This window comes from Papaver somniferum, chromosome 2 (assembly GCF_003573695.1).
Source record: "Papaver somniferum cultivar HN1 chromosome 2, ASM357369v1, whole genome shotgun sequence".
NCBI lineage: Eukaryota > Viridiplantae > Streptophyta > Magnoliopsida > Ranunculales > Papaveraceae > Papaver > Papaver somniferum.
The window spans coordinates 76,417,103-76,424,008 of NC_039359.1; positions in this window are offsets into that span (position 1 = coordinate 76,417,103).

Here is a 6,906-nt window from a genome sequence, read left to right on the forward strand (position 1 = left end):
TTCTTCCTTCGAGTGTTGGTCCTTGTCGTATCCATGTTACTGCCAAGCAAATCAGGGAGGGTAATAGCCTTCGTCTGTTGGAGGAGATCGATAAGACTGGTTTGACTGTTATTCCTTATTCTGCTAGGAAACTTTTTCCGAAGTCTGATCGCATCTGCCTTGACCATGATGATCGCTGGGCTCGTACTCCTCTTCGTGTGGTGGGTCCTTGGGCCTATGACTTTACCACCGCTGATCCTCGTGTTCCCCGCAAAACTTTTTCTTTACCTGAGAAGTATGATGTATACCAGCCTTGGGTTTTCAACCCCGCTGCTTCTCATGAGGTAACCTTCGTTTTTCCTTGAAGGTTCTTTGCTTTGATTATATTTGCTTTAACGTCTTTGTTTGGTACTCTGATGGCTTTCTTTTGTAGCCTGCCCCTGCTTCGTCTGCTGGAACTGGTCTGGGCTCTGCTAGTAATTCCGTGGCTACCAGGACCAGGAAGAGGAAAGCTTCGGTTGAAACACCAACACCTTCGGAGGTAAGGATCATTATCATACCTTTGTGTTTGTAAGTTCCTTAGTACCTTGCCCCTGATTCTTAGCTGGCGCATGTGTTCCTTTGTAGTCTTCTAAGAGGAAGGGTAAACTGAAGACTGTTATTGATCTTGAGGCTTTGGATGAGGATCCTAAGGCTGTTGGAGAGGTACCGGATGATGAAGATATGGAGGATATCGAGGATACCGGCCTAAGTCCTCATTTGGATGATATTGAGGAGGATTTTTCCAAAGACATCCCTAGTCCCGTCCGAGCTGTCTCAGTCGAGGGTGAGAATATCCTTGTTAGTACTGGTGCTCAGTTGGTTGAGCATGTTAGTGTCCAAGCCCCAGATCCCACTTTGCCTCCCAAGGTGCCTTCTCAGTTGGATGTACTATCCGCTCAATATCGCGCGGCTAAGGATATGTTCTTCAACCCGGACTGTCTTCGCTCAAGTCAGAGCTTTGGTGAGATCCGTAGGGGTGTTATCCAGGATTTTGAGGCTTTCATGGATACCTTCTCCGAGTTTCTTCCTCGTCTCTCAGCATTCTCAGTAAGTAATTATTGTTTTATCGTTTTGTTTCTTCTCGCATGTACTTTACTATGCTCTTATACTTCTTTGTGGACAGCTTTGTAAGCACATTGATGTTGGTCATACCTTATTCAAGATCTATAGAGCTAAGTGTACTCATTTGAGTGCTCTGTTGGAACGTGCTCGTCAAGAAAATGTTGCCATTGCAAAACATCCTTCGTCGAGTGATGCTGCTTCTGTTGCTAAGATATCTTCGTTGGAGGACGATCTGAGGAAAACTCAGAGATCCCTAGAAGCTTGATTATTTGGTTTTGAGAGAGCGAATAATGCTTCCAAGGTTGCTGAAGATGGTCGCAAAGCTTCTGATTCTTCCTTGGACGCTGAGTCTTCTAAAGTCATAGGTTCGTTCCTTCTTTAACTTAGCTTTTTCTTCGTTCTTGTTTGGCTGCATAGTCCTAAGATAACCTTCGTCTTCCATCCGGTAGCTCTAGTGAACTTAGATGTCTCCGGGATCAAGTAGCCAAGTTAACCTTCGATGTATGGTATTATCAAAAGAAATCTAATAGGCTGATGAACGTAACCGTCCATAATGAGGCCCAACTTTCCCTTGAGTCTTCTCATAATGTGGACTTAGTGAAGCTGATGGATTTGATTCTTAAGGAATGTGACGAAGCCCTTAACTGGAAGGAGAGTCTCATTTCAAAGCAAAAGGAGGATATTGTCTTAGTCGAGAAACGTCTCGCAGCCCAAAAAATTATCCGAAAGAAGTATCACGCAGATTTTGAAGATGCATGCGCTTCCTTAGCTAAGGTTACGACAGAACAAATTGATTTAACTTCTGAGGTCTGTTCCCTTAAGAACAAACTTGTTGATGCCTGCTCTGTGCCTTCTTCCATGTCTCATGCATCTTTAGTAAGAAGGTTGGAAGAGTTAGAGAGTGTTTACCAAGTTTTATCCTCCGAGAATGCTTCACTCCGGATTATTGTTGATGATCTCCGGACGGAAAGGGATACCCTCATGGAAGATCTTGACGCAGCTGAGGTGGATCTTGCTGAGGCTCAACATAGTTTAGAAGAATCCCTTAGCCATGACGGGCGTAGCTTAGGATACTTATTTTTCCGTAGCATCCTTTGTGTCTTTAACTGCTTTTTCTTGTTGTTGATACCCTTCGTATCCGCAGGTCTCCAGGAGCAGCTGGTGGGTGCAAACGCCAAGATTAGCCGTCTTGAGGGTCAAATATCTTCGTTGGAGATATCTCGCCAGTTTTATGCCGCTGCTAATTTTAAGTCTGAGGCGCTTCAGCAGGCTAATGACCAGCTCAGTGCTCAGATGACGGAGCTTTGTCAAAAATCGTCTTCGGATTTGGAGGCTCAATCTTCTCAGATGAAGGTGCAATTCGAGCGTTCTTCCATTTATTACATCAACGAAGCCTTTGCGGAGGCTGAGCTCCAGTCTGAAGGAGTTGTCTTCCCTCGTCTTCCTTACCCATGATCATGTTATGTTCCCTTTGTTTCCAACTGAACTTCTTTGTTTTATTATGCCCCCAACTGAGGGGTCTTTGCTGTCTCCTTTCCTTGAAACAACTCTTTGTCATGTTCTTATCCTTTGTCATCTGCAACTTTTAAGACGTGTTAGTCGTATTTTGGTAACACTATTATGGTACCTTTATTATTGCATGAGTATATGTAGACGTGTTGTGTCTAATTATTTGCACATTCGAGTTATCACAAGGTGCTAAGGTATGTTTAACCTTTGGTGGAACATTCATCATCCTACCCAAGTATCCTTTGGCCAGAAGGTATCATGGTGGCAAGGGCTCCTACGTGGAGAATAATTTTCCTGTAACCCTATTCGTTCAGCGGGATGGATGCTTTACTTCGACAAGGTATCTCTATAGAGGATATCTTACTTTTTCTTACTGCCTCATGAATGGAGTTATCACTCCGAGGATCCGAGTATTGAAACATGCGCAGGTGTGCCTTGTCTTGTCTCATTGTCAATTCAGACGGAGGGTGTCTATTCTCACCCATTTTGTATTTAATCAAAATATACTTTTTCTTAGCAAAAGTTTCTTTCATTGATTAGTTAGGTTTATAATACCTTTGATCAGGGGTAGAACATGGTGGGCTATTGCCCCTTCCCTTCTTCTCCTGAGTAGTAACCATTCGCTTACGGGTAGTACTTCTTTAGGTACATTGCGTTCCAAGGGTGTTGCAATACTTCACTTTTAATATTTCTTAGATAGTATGATCCTTTCCCGGCAATATCGTGTATGATGTAGGGTCCGTCCCATGTCGGAGCTAGTTTTCCCCATTCCTTATTCTTTTGATATGGTGGTATTTGACGTAGTACGTATTCTTCAACCACAAAGTTTCTAGGGATTACTCGTTTGTTTTATTCGCGAGCTAGCCTTCGTTGGTAGTTTACCATCCTTTGCAAACCCACTTCTCGCCTTTCTTCAAGATCATCAAGCTTTTCTAGCATAAGATCCGTTGTCAGGTTCTTTTCCCACGCCTCTGTTTTTGTTGTTGACAGTATTATCTCCATCGGGATGACTGCTTCGGCTCCGTAGGTTAGCAAGAACGGAATTTCTCCCGTGGCCGCCTTTCTCGTAGTTCTGTATGCCCATATGACGTTGTGTAGCTGCTCACACCATCTTTTCTTGTATGCCCCCATCTTCTTTTTTAAGTTCATTACTATCGTATTGTTAGTGGCCTATTCTTGTCGATCGCTCTTAGGATATATTGAAGTAGACTTGTTTTTATGAATGTTGAACGTGTTGAATATCATGTCTATGTTCTTTCCTTCCAACTGTTTGCCATTTTCAGAGACTGTGGCGGATGGTATTCCGAACCTGCAAATGATTTGCTCAAACAAGAATTTAAAGACATTTGTGTCCCTAATTCTTTCCAAAGCCCTTGCTTCCACCCACTTGGTGAATTAATCCGTATCCACGATAAGGTACTTTATTTTCGATGTTCCCTCTATCAAGGGTCCAACAATATCAATCCCCCATTTGACGAATGGCCATGGGCTGATGACTGAGCTCAGCTCCGTTGCTGGTGCTTTAATTTTCCTGGCAAAGCGTTGACATTTGTCGCAACGCTTTGCCACGTTGTTTGCATCTTCTTCCATGCTTAGCCAATAATATCCTTGCATATTGGCTTTGATCGCCAAGGACCTTCTTCTGCTATGATTGCCAGCTTCTCCTCTATGTATATAATGCAGTATTCTTCTACCTTCGGCTTGTGAGAGGCACCGCATCAGAGGTCCAAGAAATGACCCTCTATACAGTATTCCATCTCGTAGGATGTAAATTGTTGCCTTTGATTCGAATTTTCGAGCTTCTTTGACATTTGCGGGTAAGGTACCTTTGTCAAGGTACTGGTGAATTGGGATTCTCCAATCATCTTCCGCTTTGTCTTCGTTGCTTCCGTCTGACATGGACTGATATTTGTCGGACTCGTCGACTTCGTCATCTGGTTCTTCTATACCTTCGTCTTCTTTTTATTTTTCTGCTTCCCTCATGGCCCTAGTTTGGACGACCAAGGTTTCCTCAACTCCTGGGGTTAGCCTTTCTATCGAAGGTTCATATATCCTTCCGATTTTGACGGAGGTGGTGTTTCTGTTCCTCAGTATTGACGATATGAATGCTAAGGCATCTGCGTGTCCGTTTTATTTCCGACATACATGTCTGAACGTGACCTTGATGATCTTTGATGCATGCTCCTGTGTTAACTTTAGGTACGAAGATAGTATTGGATCCAGAGTTTGATATTTGAGCTCAATTTTTCTAATGACCAATTGTGAGTCACTAGTTAAACGAACATCTGATAAGCCTAGCTCCTGTGCCAAGCGTGGGCCATGTATGACCGACTCATACTCCGTGATGTTGTTAATGTATTGTTCAAATTCTAACATGAATGCATAGATGATTCGGTCTCCGGTAGGGGTTGTTATTATAATCACTATACCTTCACCTTCTCCGTTGGAGGAGCCATCTACGAATATCTCCCACCTTCGTGAATTTTGCGGTTCCAAGAGGTCTTCTGGTTCCGGCTTGTCTTCCTCAATTCCTGGTATGTCATCTATCTCTGCTTCGTCGTTGAGAGGTAGGTCCGCTAGGATTTGTGATTTCTCAGCTTTCCTTGTTTCGAAGATTATGTAAAACTGTTTGATCATGGCGTTCCATTTTTCCACTCTTCCAATTTTCTCCGTGCTGTCGAGGATTTGACTTATCTGAGCTTTTGTGAAAACTTGGATGGTGTGTGCATCGAAATATATTCTTAGTTTATCTGTCGCCACTACTAAAGCATATATGAGTTGTTCCACCTTGGTATAATTACGCTCCGCTGAACTGAGTATCTTGCTGATGTAGTATACGGGATTTTCTCCTTGCCTTTGGTATCGTACCAATACTGCGCTCACAGCGTAGCTTGTTGCTTCTAGGTATAGGGTGAGTATCTCACCTGGCTCTGGTATCTGTAGGATGGGTACTGATGCTAAGTACTCTTTGATCTTGTGAAAGGCTTGTTCACATTTTGCGGTCCATGTAAACTTGTTTTCTTTTCTTAGCGTATCGAAAAATGCTTTGCATTTATCCGACGACCTTGCTATGAATCTTCCCATGGAAGCTAAAATTCCATTTAGATTTTGTACTCCTTTTAGAGTTTGTGGAGATGGCATCTCCATTATTGCTCTGACCCTTTCGGGGTCTACTTCTATTCCTCTCCTAGTCACCAAGTATCCCAAGAATTTTCCTGAGGTAACTCCGAACGTGCATTTCTCCGGGTTCACATCCATGTGGAAGTTTCTCATGGCTTCGAATATCTCCCTTAGGTCTGAGAGATGGTTTTTTGCTTCTTTGCTTTAGTCGAGCATATCGTCTACGTAGACCTTCAGTATTTTGCCTATCCATGGCTTAAATATTTTGTCTACTAATCGTTGGTATGTTGCCCCCGCGTTCCTTAAGCCAAAAGGCATCCTTGTATAGCAATACAAGCCTCGTGGGGTAAAGAACGCAGTATGCTCCTGATCTTATTTTGCAAGGGCTATCTGGTTGTAGCCTGAGTATCCATCCATGAAGAATAGTCTTTGGTGGCCTTCGGTTGCGTTGACCAGCTGGTCGATGTTTGGTAGTGGGTAACTGTCCTTGGGGAACACTTTATTGAGGTTGCTAAATTCAATTAAAATGCGCACGCCTCCGTTCTTCTTAGGTACGATGACCATGTTGGATATCCACGTGGGATATTTGACTTCTCGTATGAATCCAGCTGCGAGTAGCTTTTGCAACTATTTTTTTACACCTTCATGGTAGATATATGCCAATTTACAAATGCGTTGCTTAAACGGTGGTATCTCCGGTTTGAGCCGAAGGTGGTGTGAGACCAAATTCGGGTCAATTCCTGGCATGTCTTCCATTGACCATGCAAAGACGCCTGCGTATTCCCTTAGTAACCTTTGTAGTTGCATCTCCTCTTCCTCTTCAAGTAATGTTCCGATGTTGAGCATCTTTGGTTCTGTCTCCGTCCCGATGTTGATTTTCTTCGTTGGTTCCAACGGTGAGCAGGTTTGTTGTTGAGGTCGTTGAGGAGTGATTTTCTGTAATTGTCATTTTGCGGAGACGTCTGCCCCTGGGGTGGCGTAGGTGCTTGTCTCCGGAGCTGAGATGAATTCGGGTACTAAGGAGGCTCCGTCCTGCACTTCCCTAGTGTTTTTCTTACGTCTTTTTCTTTCGTGCTGTTGAGCAACAGTTCTTTCTTTGTTGAGTATGACTTCCACTAGATTGCATAGCCTTGCGTCTTGCTGATCCCCTTTGATTTCCATTTCACCCGTAGGTGTAGGAAAGCGTAGGTATTG